Genomic DNA, 17,547 nt, shown 5'->3' with positions numbered 1-17,547 from the left:
TCATTCAATGGTGAGAACAAATCTACCATTCGGTGGACCTTAGGCCTTCCAATCACTATCTCATCTCCTTTAACTGCCTGCAACTGAGGGCTGTGTTGGCGGGATGGCATCCTCAAAGTGTCGTGGTCTCCCACATGGAAATGGGGGGACCTGGGAGAGCCCATTCAAGTCTCTCCCTTGTTCATCAGCTCAGGACATCCTAGCTTGGCACACCTTTGGCCAAGCAAAATCTCACTCTCCAAGGACTGAATCTTAGGGACTGAGCACAGAAGAAAAAAACAGTTGGCGAGCATTTGTCCAGAGTGGCAGGGCCTGACGCTCAGTGGAGTGGATGCTCTCAGTGGCCGCCTGCTTCTCCAAGGCATCCTTTTGGTCCTATGCACTCTTCCATACTCTCTTTGTTTAAGTAGCCAGAGTTAGTTTCTATTGCTTGCAACTGAAGAATCTTAACTGATGCACATAGTGATAAAGCTAAACTATAACTAGTTATTTAAATCCAAGCTATATTAAACCCTATTCTGTCAAGATAGACATTGTATAAAATTTGAAATTTCATATGAAAAATATAAAGTCAAAATACATATTTATGAAATGTTACTATATGGTGTATGTTTTATTATATATATTTTTAAAAATGAAAAGCAAATGTAAGAATGGAAAAGGAGGTGATTGTACCACTCCAACACAACTATTTTTATGTTGGCATTTTTCCTTCCAGTTTGAGTTGACGTATACATATTTTTTTTATCTAATGGGATCAGATTCTTTTTCAATATTTTGAAATGTCACTTTTTCCCCTATCAGTAGACTGAAGTTGAGGGGAAGGCAGAAGGTGAGGGGGTTTAGAAAAATACGTCTTTGAGGGCCAGCCCTGTGGCCAAGTGGTTAAGTTCACACGCTCTGCTTCAGTGACCCAGGATTTCACCGGTTTGGATCCTGGGCACGGACATGGCACCGCTCATCAAGCCATGCTGAGGTGGTGTCCCACATACCACAACTAGACGGGCCTACAACTAGAATGAACAACTATGTACTGGGGGTAGGGGTTGGGGAGAAGAAGATGAAGAAGAAAAAAGACTGGCAACAGACGTTAGCTCAGGTGCCAATCTTGAAAAAAGAGTCTTTGGGGAAAAAAACTTTAGTTAAAGTTTGAAACGCTGAGGTTAGTCATTGTTGCCTAAATGGTCTGACCTTGTTGGTTCAACATCCTCTCCGCCTTTTCTCTCCTCTCTGTCAACTAGTCTTTACTAAAATTGCATAACAAAAGAGCATTCGTAGTTTAAAGATACAGATACCAACTTGTCTAGCAAGGTTTTAAAAAAAGGAGCTATTTGCCTATTGTACATGGTTTGGGTGCAAAGAGATGGTGTTATTCACTTTCTGGCTGGGTGCCCATTGCTTGGACTCATCGTGTTAGGATGACTGGCAGAGCAAGAAAGAGAGAAGGAAGGAGGAACCGGCTCTTTGTCAGCTTTACAGTGTAAAAGCTGAACTGGAACAACTCTGATCCTCTTGCATTTACCCTAGATTTGTCATGTAGCATAGAAGGAATGCAGTTCTCTTGGTTCCCCACGTACAATCCATAATTTACCTGCTGTCTGTTTTCCTGACGCACGGAGTGGCCGTGTTTAACGATAATAGCAGGTGATACTTTAGACATAGTGGGGAAAATAATTGCACTTGGAGTCACCAGCTCTGGGTTCCAGTCTTGGCTCTTTCTCTAAATAGTTGAAACCTGGATGAGTCAGGTAATTCCTCTGTTCCTTAGCGCCTTATCTGTCAATTCTTTTCATTCCTTTGGGCTTTAGGTTTTCACCTGTAAAATAAAGGAGTTGGATTAGATAAATTATTGTATAATGTTTTCAGATATTTTATCTTATGAGACTCATAACAACCCTGAAAAGTAGGTGAGGTGAAAATGGTCATCAATTTCCAAATAAAGAAAGGAGCTCATGAGGTTATCCAACTTGTCCTGCATCTTTAAGCAAGTGGTAGAGCAGGGACTTGGGTACAAATCCTGATGTATTAATTATCTGCTACATAACAAGTTTTCCCAAAATTTAACAGCTTAAAAAAACAAAAACAAAAAACATCACTATGTATAGTTTCTGTGGGCCAAGAATCTGCAGATAGCTTAGCTGGTGGTTCTGGCTCAAACTCTCTCGTGAGGTTGCATTTGAGCTTCCACTGGAAATGCAGTCTCATCTGAAAGCTTAACTGGTGGAGAATATGCTTCTAAACTCACTCATGTGGTAGGTAGTAGGTTTCAGTTCCTCCATGGCTGTTGACTGGAGACTTCAGCTCCCCACCACATGGGCCTCTCCACAGACTGCCTCAATCTCTTGACCACAGGGCAGCTCACTTCTCCCAGAGCAAGTGATCTGAGAGAGTATGTGTGGGAGAGAAATAGTGTGTCCAAGACAGAAGCCATAGTTCTTTAGAACCTAATCTCAGAAGTGATATACCATCACTCCTGCCATATGCTACTGGTTACATAGGCTAATTCTGGTAGGATGTAGGAGGGGCCACACAGGGTGTGAAGACTAGGAGATGAGATCATTGGGAGCAACCTTGGAAGCTGACTATCACACTCTGCCACTCTCCCATATGTTCGCATTTTAAAAGACATCATTTAGATGATAGCCTAGGGTCAACGAAGTCTCAGCAAAGAAATAGAGATAAACAAGAACCATGTGGGAATTTCAGAACTGAAAAATACAATAACAAAACTTTACTGGATGGGCTCGACAGCAGAAGGAAGCAGACAGAGGAAAGAATCGGTGAACTTGAAGATAGAACGATAGAAGAAATTAAACATCTAGATGCAACTACCAACTTACAGGAAATACAGAAGACAGAGAAAAATGTTAAACTACACTTCAGAGCTACCATCAGCAAAATCCAGACTGTGAGAAACTCTGCAGAACAAAAAACTCAGTTTCTTCATCTAATAAATTCTAATTAAAAGATTATGTATGGGGGAGCCTATAGATTAAGGGAGACTTAAAAGATATATCAACCAACCAGAATCTGTGGACCTTACTTGTATTCTGATCGCAACAAACAAATGCAAAAATAAAAACACGTGCCATGAGACAATTTGAACATCGGATGGAGTTTTGATATTAAAGAATTGTTTATTTTTTTAGGCTTAATAATCATATTAAGGTTAATTTAACTAAAAATGTCCTTACCTTTTAGAGATATGTACTGAATGATTACAGATGAAAAGTTGGTTGGAATTTGTTTCTAAGTAATATGGGATAAGGGAAGTGGAAGAGAGAGATACGGGGCAGAACTGACAATGTCATGATGGCTGTGGGGCTAGCGATAGTCCATGGGGGGTTATTATACTATTCTGGGTTTTTTTTTTTTCCTGTGGCTATTTAAGTTCTCCATAACTAAAAGTTAAAAAGAAGCCATTATATCCTCTTATTCTACGAAGCTGATCATCTGCCCCTTTCCCTTCCTACCAGTAAACAAAGGTTTTCTCGATTGGGTGAAAAAGGTGTGTGCACTGGAAACCACTGGGCGAGGTTGAAAGCAGATTTATCACGCTGGATGCAGGGGGATTCAGTAAATTACTTTGGGAATCGTGAGCCCTCCTCACCCCTACATCCCCCTGGGTGAATGGAATGCTGCCATCCAGGTGTGTATCCTCCAGGAAGGAGATGAGAAGATCCTTGCCTAGAAAATCTGACCATCCCAAGAGGAAAGACATAAAGACACTGACATTGCGGGTTCCACAAGGAAACAACCTGGCCCAGTTTCCCCAGGCTCTCAGAGCTTCTGGTCAGCTTTTTAGCACCTCACTCTAGGAGCAGACCAAGAAGCACCAAGAATCACCAGACGTTTGAGAAAGGCCTCTGACATAATAGAGACAAAAACAAATAGGGTGGTGGGGGATTTGGAAGAAAAACCACACAAAGAAATGAAAGTCAGATAAAGAGCAATCCTAGCATACTGGAGAGATAAGAGATGATACTGCTTCTGTGATGCAAAAATAAGATGCTGTTTTACAAAGTCCAAAAAGGAAAAGGATTCTTGGAAATGAAAAATATAGTAGAACTGAACAACTCAACAGGAGGGTTGGAAGATAAGGAAATCGCCCACAAAGTAGATCAAAATGACAAAGATAAAAACATAGAACAGATGAAATTATGTAAATCCTGGAGACCAGGAGGTCCGAAATCTGAATAGAGGAGTTCCAGAAGTAGGGAATGAACAAAACAGGGAAGAAAATTATCAAAGAAATAATTCAAGAGCATTTCTCAAAGCAGAAGGAAACCCGTTTCCAAATTTAAAGGATCCAATGAGTGGCCCAGAAAAATGGATGAAAGCTAACCTATGTCAAAGCATATCTTGTGAAATTTCAAAAGTCTAGTAAAAGAAAAGATCCTACAGATTTCCAGAGAGTAAAAACAAGTCACATACAAAAGATCAAGAATCAGGATGGTTTTCTTCTTCCTTACCTGCCAGTCAAGAAAACTTTTATCGCATCCTTAGGGCACCCTGTCTACTAATCTATTCCCATGCATGTGTATATACAAGAAATCTGAACCAATTGTCCAGAAAAATCAACCCAGGCTCCATCCTTAAATATGATTAGGCACAAGAAGAAAACCAGCATGATGAAAGAAAAAGACCAAGGCAAGTGAACACAACTGTTCTCAGAAGAAGCAGACATAATTCAGAGAAGCTAGGGAAATTAAATAACTCCGTACTCTCAACAGACTTGAGAGGATACTGCAGCCGTGAAACAAGAGGATGCTGTGAAACAGGAATAATCTCAGAAATTAAATTATTACCAGAAAAAAAAAACCAAGGGAATGGTTAGAAGATAAAGGTAAGGAAATCTTTCAGAATATAGACCAGAAAATTACAAAGAGATGAAAAAGTTGGAAGAAAAATAAGAGGACCACTTCAGGAGCCCACTATCTGTGTAACTGGAGTTCTAGAAAAGACAAAAGAGAAAACACAGGGAAAGACATTCTTGAAGAAAATTTATCAGAATTGAAGGAAGTGAATCTCCAGGCTGAAGGACTGACTGAAGGCCCAGCAGAAAAAACGAATAAAAGGTGAATACCTACATTTAATGCTGTGAAATTTCAAAACACAAAGAATAAACAGAAGATCCTAAAAATTTCCAGAGCGAAAAAATAAGTTACCTACAATAGAACAAGATCACTGACATCAGATTTCTCTTGGGGACACTGAATGCTAGAAGATAGTGGAATAATGCCTTCAAAGTTCTGAGGGAAATTATTTAGAACCTAGAATTCTATAGCTATATAAGGCACACGATCACATCATAATCATATTTAATCATAATATTGTCAGATATAAACTCAGAAGGATTACCTTTCAGATACTTTTTAGGTAAGCAACTTGAGAACGCACGCCATCAAAAAAGGATGAAAACAATCTATGCCCTGCCAAAATAAAAGACATAAAATACAAGAAATGGTGGAACCAACCTAGAAGTCTAAGGAAAACAATCCCAGGATAAGAGCTGCGTAGCAAACCTGGAAAGCTGTTTGTCCCATATCAGAACAGAAAGGCAGGGAACTCCAGGCAGAATGTCTTCAACAAGACGAGTGAAATAGATCAGAGCAATAGAATGCCTAAGAGGCCAAGTGTGGTTAACGACATGATGAAATAAACATAAATCTGTTTCTTCCATCAATAAGAAAGTAAGGCAATCAGAAACAACAGGGCAGGGGCTGAGTGGTTAAGTTCACGCGCTCCGCTGCAGGCGGCCCAGTGTTTCGTTGGTTCGAATCCTGGGCGCGGACGTGGCACTGCTCATCAAGCCACGCTGAGGCGGCGTCCCACATGCCACAGCTAGAAGGACCCACAACGAAGAATATACAACTATGTACCAGGGGGCTTTGGGGAGAAAAAGGGAAAAAAAAGGCTTAAAAAAAAAGAAACAAGAGGGCAAAAATTGAGAAACTCATGACAGGACGTGAAGCAAACCAAAATGTGGTGTGATTTTGGTCTTGATTCTGAAACCACCAACTCGTGGAACCAACAGACAAAACCGGGAAGTTAAGTCTGCATGCAGAAGAGAATGTGAATGCTGTCTTTGACATTGTCAAAGTTCAGCTGACAAAAGATGAAAGTGGGAGTGTAGAGGAGAAGTGGGACAGAAGATAGAGGTACCAATATCTTCATCTAATGTGGAGGGGATCATGGGTTACAGGCTGATAGAAGAGCAAACACGGGTTTAAAAAATTACTTAAAAGTACAAATAAAAGAGCTGAAAATAGTAACTACAAAAGCGAAGGTAGGAGGACGAAGTGTTAGCTACCTAACTCCTCACCTTTCATAATGGGGAGCCAACAGATGATGTCTTAAATTGGTGAATCAAGAAATACCAGTGTGTATATATTATTATTTATAAGAATATTGGGGCCAGCCCCATGGCCGAGTGGTTAAGTTTGCGTGCTCTGCTTTGGCAGCCCAGGGTTTTGCCGATTCAAATCCTGGGCGTGGACATGGCACCATTCATCAGGCCATGCAGTGGCGGCGTCCCACATGCCACAACTAGAAGGACCCACAACTAAAAATACACAACTATGTACCAGGGGGCTTTCGGGAGGAAAAAAACTTAAATCTTTAAAAAAATTAATTAAAAAAAAGAACATTATATATCTGGTAATATATGTAAGGAAAAAGATTCTGGGAGCATATTCACCAAACTGCTGACCTCTGGCTGGGAGATAGAATAGAAGGGCATCCCAATTTTGTCACTGGTAGTTTTTTAGTAATAAGTAAAAATAAAATATCTCTGGGCTGGCCTGGTGTTGCAGCAGTTAAGTGCACACGTTCCGCTTTGGCGGCCCCAGGATTCGCTGGTTCGGATCCTGGGTGCGGACATGGCACTGCTTGGCAAGCCATGCTATGGTAGGCATGCCACATGTAAAGTAGAGGAAGATGGGCATGGATGTTAGCTCAGGGCCAGTCTTCCTCAGAAGAAAAAGAGGAGGATTGGCAGCAGATGTTAGCTCAGGGCTAATCTTCCTCAAAAAATAAAATAAAATGGCGAATTAAAAAATAAAATTTAAAAAAATTTAAAAATCTCGAAGACATTAGAATTGTGTAGTCTCATGGTATATTACATGCATACAGATCTGATTCCTGCATCCCTGAAGCATGAGTACATACACTGAAAGATGAGAGATGACTTGGGTGATACGAGTAATAAAAAGGCTTTTCCGCCTGCGAGCTTCTCTCTAAAGTAAACACGCCTTCACTCAGTTTGGGTGAATCATAAATGGGAAAATATTCCATATCGCTGTGCTCGTCTTTGAGAAATGTGATTGTTTAGACAACATTTACAGTGGCTTTTTTGAGGGGGATCATAACATTTAACAATTATTAAAAATTACGAGAACTTTTATTATTTGTAAAGTTCTGGTCACTACCTGCACATTCAGTTGAGTAAATACATGAAGGAACCGAGGTCTCTCTCTGGCAGGCTGCAGGTTTAGATCCAAATAGCCCCGGATTAAGAGCAATCATTATGTGACACTTTTATAAAGTATTTTCACAGACATCATCTTACATAGCAGTAATGCTTATAATAACAGTATGATGTGTTATATCTACTTTATAGATGAAGAAAGGGAAGTTCAGACATTTTAGGGAATTACTCATGATCACCCAGCCAGAAAATAGGGCGGTATTTAAGCCCGCTCTGCTGACGCCAGATCCGCTCAGGTTGCAGCCCTAACGTGGAGATTGCCAGGGCGGTAATGGCTCTGGGTTCACCCTGGTCCTTAGATGCCTTGCGCTTTCAGTCCTGTGTGCATTTTGACGGAAGGAAACTCTGATGACTGTTAAACAGTTCCTGGCATGTGTCTAGCTTTGAGGAAAGGTGCGGAAAGGAATGTCTGGGTGATCAAGAAATCAGAATCCACCCGAGGCTTGAAAGCGATTTTTATGGGACTTCTCTACAAGGATTTCCAAGAAGCATCCCCACCCTAATAACCCTGGGATACTGTAGACACAGGCTTTCTTTTTGCCCACGACCATAAATCTGGCTTCCTAACTACAGGTACTCCTCTTTTATCAAAACCCCAGGAATTTGCTAATCTAAGTGACCTAGGGTCAAGGCAGTAACTCTTTCTTTTGAACTTCTAGGCCAATTCTTCCCAATTAGAGAAATAGCTCTTTGGCAAAACAACCCAGTGCTACCCAAATACTAGATTCCAGGCACCTGGCAGGTTCACAGCTTTCCTAAGTCATTCATCACAGGCAGCAATCCCCTGACAGCCCTTTTTCCCTTCCACTTATATGGGAATCATTCCACAAAGGATGGCATTCAGGGAGTGGCAACTCCTTCAGGCGAAGGAGGCGTTAGTCCAATGGGTTCCACGAAACATCTTTAATGATACTCGGCCCCACCCTTTTTCCAAGAGAAGCCTTCTTCTCAGACCAGCCCGTAATTATCAAAATATTCCATGCAGGATATCGATTAACAGTCAAGTCTCTTAATTTTCATCAATGAGTTGAGAAACCAACTATAACCCGTACATTCAACCGTAGTAAGTAGTTTTCCTTGCAGCTAGGACTTGCCTTACTGAAAATAAAAGTTTTCCTGTTTGATTGCGAGGACCTTCCCTTGCCAAAGAGAGGCAGGCAGCCCTGTCCTGGGTTCAGTTAAGACATCACGGACTTTGCCCTCCGAGCAAATTGCAGCATCTACATTGATGAGACCTCTAAGTGACAACCTAAGATGAAAACTCACTGCAGAAATAAATGTGGCTTGTCGAGAAAAACTGCTTAAACTTTTTATTTCTTTCTTTTCTTTTTTTTAAAATTGAGGTAACATTGGTTTATAGCATACATATTTCAGGTGTACGTCTGGTGGGACTTCTGTATACTACAGAAGTCTGTATACTGTATACTACTCTGTGTTCACCGCCGGAAGTCTAGTTGCCATCTGTCACAGTACACGTGTGTTCCTTTACCCCTTCCACCCTCCCCAGCTCCCTTCTAGTAACCACCAATCTGTCCTCTATATCTGTGTGTTTGTTTATTCTCCACACATGAATAAAATCATATGGGAATTGTCTTTCTCCATCTGACTTACTTCATCAAGCCTTTTACAAAGCAAAGGTTGGGTGTTGTCTTATGAGAAAGTTATCAAGCACACATACCAAGTGTATTTAAATTGGTGATGTTCCTGAATTAATCACAGCTATTTTTTTTTTTTTTTTGGTGAAGAACATTGGCCCTGAGCTGACATCTGTTGCCAATCTTCCTCTTTTTGCTTGTGGAACACTGTCACTGAGCTAACATCTGTGTCAATTCTCCTCTACTTTGTATATGGGACACTGCCACAGCATGGCTTGATGAGTGGTATGTAGGTCCACACCCAGGATCTGAACCCGTGAACCCCAGGCCGCCTAAGTGGTGTGCACAAACTTAACCACTATGCCACCTGGCCAGTCCTTATCACAGCCAATTTTTGAACCTCTTTAGAAACTTGCTGCTTGAGATATGAGGCCAAAATGCTCAGCAAGCTAGTCACCTTCCATAGGCATCCAGGTGAAGCAGTTGAACCCACTTATATTGGTATTCACAAGAAAGGGAAGCCTTTGGTCCAGCTCTTCTCATTTGTACGCTGTTCTGATGATTTGCTTATGTGATGGTCTCCACTACTAGATGTGAGCCACAAAATGCAGGGACCATACCTAACCCACCTTTTAAAAGTCCTTGCCAAACAACCTGACTCAGAAATGGGCAAAGGGCTGGAATAGATATTCCTCCAAAGATATACGAATGGCCAAAAAGCACATGGAAAGATGCTAAACATCATTAATCACCAGGGAAACACAAATCAAAACCACAATGAGGGGGCTGGCATAGTGGTTAAGTTTGTGCACTCTGCTTCAGTGGCCTGGGGTTCTCGAGTTCCCATCCCAGGTGCGGACCCACACACTGCTCATCAAGCCATGCTGTGGCAGCATCCCACATTCAAAACAGGGGAAGATTGACACGTATGTTAGCTCAGGGCCAATCTTCCTCAAGCAAAAAGAAAACACAATGAGATACCACTTCACAGCCATTAGGATGGCTACTCTCAAAAACCAGAAAATAACAAGCGATGGCAAGGATGTGCAGAAATTGGAACTCTTGTGCACTGGTAGTAGGAATGTCAAATGGTATAACCGCTTTGGAAAACATGATGTTTCCTCAAAAATTAAAAATAGGATTACCGTATGATCCAGGAATTCCACTTCCGGGTATATTCCCAAAAGAATTGATAGCAAGCTCTCGAAGAGACATTCATACACCCACGTTCACAGCAGCTTTATTAACAGTAGCTAAAAGGTGGAGGCAACCCAGTGTCCACGGACAGATGAATGGAGAAGCAAAGTGTGGTCCGTCCATGCAACGGAATATTATTTAGCCTTAAAAAGGAAGGAGATTCCGACACATGCTCCAAGGTGGATGAACCTCGAGCACATGCTAAGCGAAATAAGCCAGACATAAAAGACACGTGTTGGGCGGTTCCACTTACATGAGGTACTTAGAGCAGTCAAATTCACAGAGACAGAAAGTAGAAGGGTGTTGCCAGGGGCTGGGGAAGGGGGGATAGGGAGCGAGTGAGTAATAGAGACAGAGTTTCAGTTTGACAAATGAAGAGTCCTGGCAATGGATGGTGGTGACAGTAGCACAACATTATGAATGTATCTAATACCACGGAACTGTGCACTTAAAAATGGTTAAGATGGTACATTTTATGTGTATTTTGCCACAACAAAAAAAATAGGGAAAAAACCCTGATAGCTCATGTCCAAACTCCATAAAGAATGCCTATAAATCATTAAGAAGGACAGACAATCCCATAGAAAAATGGACAAAAAACCCCCAAAACCTTGAACGTGCGCTTCACTAAGAGGATTCCAAATAGCCAAAGTAATACCCTAAAAAACTAAATTAGGGAATGCAATTTAACAAAATGTTCATATTAGTCAAAATGATATTTAACAAAATGTTCATATTAGCCCCAAACTGGAACAGTCTGAAAGTCCGTGAGTGGATAACTAAATTGAGGCATAGTCATACAATAGAATACCATACAAACAGTAAAAATAAATGAACTATGTCCACAACACAATAATATGGATGAATCTCAAAAACAACGTTTAGTAAAAAAAAATAACAGATGCAAAATAGTACATACCAGATGGTTCCATTTATAGAAAGTTCAAAAACAGGCAAAAGAAAACTGTGTGCTTAGGGAGTCATACTTAATTGATAAAACTATGAATAAAAACGAAGAAATGACTACACTGACTCAGGAGGGTGGTCAGGTCACCCTGGGCTGGGGCTGGGAGAGAGGGGAGTCAGGAGGCAGAAGGCGGGGGTCTTCTGGGGCCTGGCAATGTCCTATTTCTTTACTTAGTGGTGGCTATATTGGAGTTTCATTTTTCTGTAAGTGTGTCATATTTCACAATAAAAATGCTTTTTTTTTTCTTCTTCTTCTCCCCAAAGCCCCCCAGTATGTAGTTGTATATTCTAGTTGTAGGTCCTTCTGGTTGTGATCTATGAGACGCCACCTCAGCATGGTTTGATGAGCAGTGCTAGGTCCGTGCCCAGCATCTGAGCTGGCGAAACCCCAGGCTGCCACAGCGGAGCGTGTGAACTTAACCACTCAGCCACGGGGCTGACCCCCAAAAAAAGGTTTTTAATAGCAAGAAAAAAAAAATTCCTGCACCCTAGTGCATTGTCTGGTACACTGAAGGTTCTTAATAAATGTTTGCTTAATATTCTCCCGTGCAATAAAGAGGAAAAGCGAACTAATATAAATCGGTGCATACAAATGACAAATTGTGTTTTCTGAAGTATGGTTCCTGGGAAGAAACAAACGGAAGTCTTAAAGCTATTCTGTGGCCTAAACCTCATTCATTCAGGGAGATCCTGAGCAGACAGAAGATTGAGCAAGCTTGAGAGATGGCTAGATGGACAAAGTGTCGTCCATCAGCACAGCACAGTGCTGTGACAAGCACCGCAAGAGGGACAAACCTGGACTTGAAATAGCCATCCTACAACATCTTTATAATGTTCACTAAGCAGGAATGGAAGCTAATAATTATATAGCATCCCTCCTTCACACAAACCAGAACCCCAAATTAACTTAATTTGTTTATACTAATGCCTTTAAATAATGAGGTTCAGCTCCCACCCCTTTCTGGGGACGAGGGGAATCTTTGGCACATTCATCTGCACTTGTTTCTATTTTTGCACAATCAGGGTAAGATAAGAGCCTCGCCGGATGTCGGCAGAAAGATGAGTTTGATTTAAACACAGTGCAGAATGCAGAGAGACTTGATTTGGTTACGGGTCCAGCGCATCTGTCGGACTGGGGAACAGGGTCAGCTCTTTGCTGGCAGAAACTGTGGTTAATACTTGCCACAGATGGGCACTTGTTACAGCTCTTCTCTGATAATTAATGCAAGAGTGCGTGATTCATGAATTTTCCAGTTTGTTTTAAATCACAGCCTTCAGCCTTTCCTCTCATTAGGCTGTCTCCGTCTTCGCATTAGAGTCAGTGTGCGCTCAGGGGATCAAAATCAGAACTCTAAATTATTGGGATCGGTTTAATCAAATTATAAGAAATGTTGATCTGCGGCCCTCCTTCCCTGTCACCTTCCTGAGGCAGATGTTAGCCACTGGGGGGCTGTTCAGTTCTCTTCTTATTAGGGAGAAAGCCCTACTGTGTGTCGTTTGGGCAGGAGGCAGTGGCCCAGTTCCCACTACAAAAGTAAAAGGGGCTTCATCTTTCCTTCACCCTGTCCCCAGGCAGCCAAGGCATGAGGCCTGGTCTAGACTTAGCAAATAGGGAACTCCTTCTAGAACTTACAATCTTGAAATGTAAATAAAGATGGCATTAATTCCTCAGGGAGCAGGGGCTGAGTCCTGGCCATACTGTTTCTTTTCTTTTTTTTTTTGGTGAGGAAGATTGGCCCCAAGCTAAACTCGATTGCCAATCTTCCTCTTTTTGCTTGAGGAAGATTGTCCCTGAGCTAACATCTGTGGCAATCTTCCTCTATTTTATATGTGGGATGCAGTGTGTAGGTCCAAGCACAGGATCTGAACCTGCAAACCCTGGGCCGCCATGGCGGAGCACATGAACTTAACCACTACGCCACTGGGCCGGCCCCTGGCCATACTGTTTCTGATAAAAGAATCTGCTCCTTGGCTGTTCAGATATGTTGATCACGACCCATGGTCTAGCTTAAAATCTAGCAAGGATTCTAGGAGCCCCTGAAGTTCATCTAATATATCCCATTTTTGCTTAAGTTATTGAGAGTTTTTTTTTTTGAGGAAGATTAGCCCTGAGCTAATTATTGCCAGTCCTCCTCTTTTTGCTGAGGAAGACTGGCCCTGAGCTAACACCTGTGCCCATCTTCCTCTACTTTCTATGTGGGACACCTACCACAGCATGGTGTGCCAAGCGGTGCCATGTCCGCACCCGGGATCCAAACCGGCGAACCCCTGGCCGCCGAGAAGCGGAACATGCGCACTTAACCACTGCACCATGGGGCCAGCCCCTATTGAGAGTTGTTTTTAACATTCTGGCCAAAACACCTTCATTTTGGATTTTGCGCATCACGGCTCTCTTCCTTTAGTTAGGCCAATAGAAAGGTAACTAGATGCCTTTCACAGTGGTTCTCAAACACAAGCCTGTGTCAGAATCGCCTGGAAGGCTTGTTCAAACACAAGCTTTTGGGCCCGCCTCCTGAATTTCCGTTGCAGTAAGTGTGGGGTGGCGCCTGAGAATTTGCATTTCTAACAGTCCCCAGGTGACTTTGCTGCTCCAGTGACCACACTTTTGAGAGCCACCGGCCGAGAAGATAGTGGAGCTTTCCCCAACCCTGGCCAAAAACTAGCAAAAATATTTAGCCGGTAAACAATGATTCGGGGTCTTACCTGGGATTTCTTTTGGCTCGTTGATTTCCCCGGTTATTGTTGCTTATGTGTTATAGATGCGATACAAAGAATTTGGAGAATTTTTTATCTTATTTTGCTGGACCAACGACAATCATAAAACCTTGAAGGAGTAGTAGACCAAAGGCCTGGACCTCTCCTTTGTTTATTTGCCGTAAAATTGTCATGTCTGCATTTTATTTTATTTATTTATTTTTTAAAGATTTTATTTTTTCCTCTTTCTCCCCAAAGCCCCCCGGTACATAGTTGTATATAATTCTTTGTGGGTCCTTCTAGTTGTGGCATGTGGGACGCTGCCTCAGCGTGGTTTGATGAGCAGTGCCATGTCCACGCCCAGGATTCGAACCAACGAAACACTGGGCCGCCTGCAGCGGAGCGCGCGAACTTAACCACTCGGCCACGGGGCCAGCCCCCATGTCTGCATTTTAACGTTGAGCTTCTCATATTCTTAATAGTGCCTTAATTACTTTTATTAGGATAATAAATTAGGATAATAAATAAAGTGGGAACTACTCTATAAACAAAATTACATTTTAAATAAATAATAGCACTTCAATTTCCTCATTTTCACTGATGACCTTAGTTGTATCTGGACATAGACTGTGGGGTTCAACTAGGATCTTTAAAGAAAGACTTTAGGGGCCAGCTCTGTGGCCGAGTGGTTAAGTTTGCGCGCTCCGCTGCGGCGGCCCAGGGTTTGGATCCTGGGCGCAGACATGGCACTGCTCCTCAGGCCACGTTGAGGCAGCATCCCACATCCCACAACTAGAAGGACATGCAGCTAGGATATACAACTGTGTACAGGAGGGGTTGGAGGAGATAAAGCAGAAAAAAAAAAAAAGATTGGCAACGGTTGTTAGCCCAGGTGCCAATCCTTTAAAAAAAAAAAGGAAGATTGGCAACTGTTGTTAGCCCAGGTGCCAATCTGAAAGAAAAAAAAAAAAAGACTTTAGAATTATTTTTCTAGAATTGTCCCTAATTACCTGGCTACATATATTTCAAGAAATAATCTATATCTCAAAAAACTCCTCAGCTATGAAACAGCTACACACCTGACAGGATGGCTAAAAGGAAAAATAGTGACAACACCAAATGCTGACAAGCATGGTGAGAAACACTGCTGGTAGGAAAGTAAAATGCTACAGCCACTCTGGAAGATAGTCTGGCAGTTTCTTGTAAAACTAAACATGTAACTTCTAATATGACTCAGCAATTGCACTCTTGGGCACTTATCCCAGAGAAATGAAAACTTGTGTTCACATAAAAAGCTGTACACAGATGTTCACAGTAGTTTATTTGTAATAGCCCCAAACTGGAGTTAGCTCAGGTTTCCTTGAAACAAACTGAGATGCATTGATACTATGAAATACTACTTAGTAACAAAAAGGGACACACTATTGATCCATGTAACAACTTGGATGACTCTCCAGGGAAATATGCCTATCCCAAAAGATTACTTTCTGTCTGATTCCATCTATGTAACATTTTTGAACTGAAAACACTGTAGAAGCAGAAGACAGATTAGTGGTCACCGGGTGTTGGGGGCGGGGCAAAAGGTGAGGTTATAAAAGAGCCACAGGCAGGATCCATGGGGGGTTGGGACTGTCCCGTGTTCTGACTGTGGCGGTGAATAGTTGAACCAACACAGGAATTAAAACTGTATAGAACTTAATAAACACACACAAATCAGTACAAGTAAAACTGGGAACATCTGAACATCATTGGACTGTATCCTGGTCAGTATCCCAGTTGTGATAGTATACTACAGGTTTGCAAAATGCTACCGTTGGGGGAAAGTGGGCAAAGTGTACAAGGGATTGCTCTGCATTATTTCTTACAACTGCGCGTGAATCAACAATGATCTCCATACAAATTTCAATTTAAAAAAACGAGCAATGAACTCACAAATGATAATAATATGGTAAGACTTGCATATTGGTATTATTGTTTAGGTTGTAATTCAGAGGAAGATCCTGAAGGCTTCTGGGCATAAAAGAATAAATAAATGTACTAATTAATCACACTTTTGTACATCCAATTGTTTTAAAAACTTCACGTTCAGGTGAAAAGCAATGGAAGCCTTGATCCTAGATGTAGAAGAGACCTTAAAGGTTAATCTGATCTGGCCACTGGCCTCAGAGGCACCAGCTCAGGTGAGCAATGTGCTCTCAAGGGCTATTTGTTATAGCTGTCCATTCCCCCCCAGAAATCCCCAGCGCAATATCCCAAACATTTCCCTAGGGGAATAGCACTCGTAGGTGTTGGAGCAAAGACTTGCACACGCATTTTACACATACTAATAAGAACTACCATTTACCGAGTGCCTGCTGTATTGGACTGCTAAATCTATATCCACGATGTAATTTAAACCTCTAACTTTCCATTCAAACCACTAACTTTGGGTGAGAGGCATTATTATCTCCATTTTACAGATGAGCAAAGTGAGGTTTGGAGAATTTAATTAACTTGCTCTGGCACCAGCAGGTAATGTGGTGGAGTCAGGGTAGAGCGTGGGTCTGTGTGGGTCATAGCTGCCCTCTTTGCAGCATAGCCGCTGCCTTCAGAAGGGGTGCTACTGTGCTGGCTCCTCAGCAAATACAGAGGGGACATTCCCAATGTCATTTGCTTGATCATTTCCTTTAGATCAGGAGTTCTCAAGCTAGGGGCTTTGGGACCTTACAGGATCCACAAATTGGTTTCAGATCACGAATCCACTGAAACCAGACGTAAAATTTGGTGTGTATTTCCTCATATGAGTTTTTCTGGGGAAAGGGTCCACTGTTTCCATCAGATTCTCCAAAGAGGTCTGGGGCTCAAAAACAGGTTAAGAACTATTGCAGTCAGATCCAAACAGAGATTTTCTTTCCCCACTAGAAAAATGTTTCAAATGCCCAATAACACTGACACAAGGAAGTGATACATTCGGGAGAAATAAAATCAGCTGCCAGGTCCTATGTAGAGAGCAGGGTCAAAACTGCTCTTTGTAAAGTCATGGCAAAGAGGATACTTAAAGAGATTCACCGAATTTCATCTCTTGTCTCTGCAGAGTTGTTTGAAATTTCCCATCTATTTGCTCCAGATCGCTTTAGAAGATAGTATTTTTGACGGATCCGACACACGATGAAAGGGATATCAAGGTACACCTTAAGTTCAATATAAGGGCTGGCCCACGGCCTTAGAACAAAATAGTGCCTGATGACTTTTAAGTGGGCAAGTATCTTCTTACCATCTTTACCAACTTTTAATGGAATAAGATGTAAGGACAGAAAATAGAGCAGCTATGTGACTGCACTTACACTGAAAACTGTGCTAGAAAATACATTCGTTTTCATGCCTTTGCACACACTGTTCCCTCTGTCTGCAATGTCCTTCCCCATCTCTTTGCCCAACAAACTGGAACCCTAGATCAAGGTCTTCTGTGACTCTTCTGAGATCTCCCCATTTCTCTCCATCACTGTATCATTGTCGGTTGTTCATGTCTGTTTCATCCAGTTAACTGTAGCTGTGAAAAGCTGTAGCTGTCACTTATTTTGTGCTCCTTGTCCCTAGCCGCATGGTAGCTGGCTGATGTTTGCTGAT

The sequence above is a fragment of the Equus przewalskii genome, chromosome 12 (assembly GCF_037783145.1).
Source record: "Equus przewalskii isolate Varuska chromosome 12, EquPr2, whole genome shotgun sequence".
Taxonomy (NCBI): domain Eukaryota; kingdom Metazoa; phylum Chordata; class Mammalia; order Perissodactyla; family Equidae; genus Equus; species Equus przewalskii.
This window is presented reverse-complemented; position numbering follows the sequence as displayed.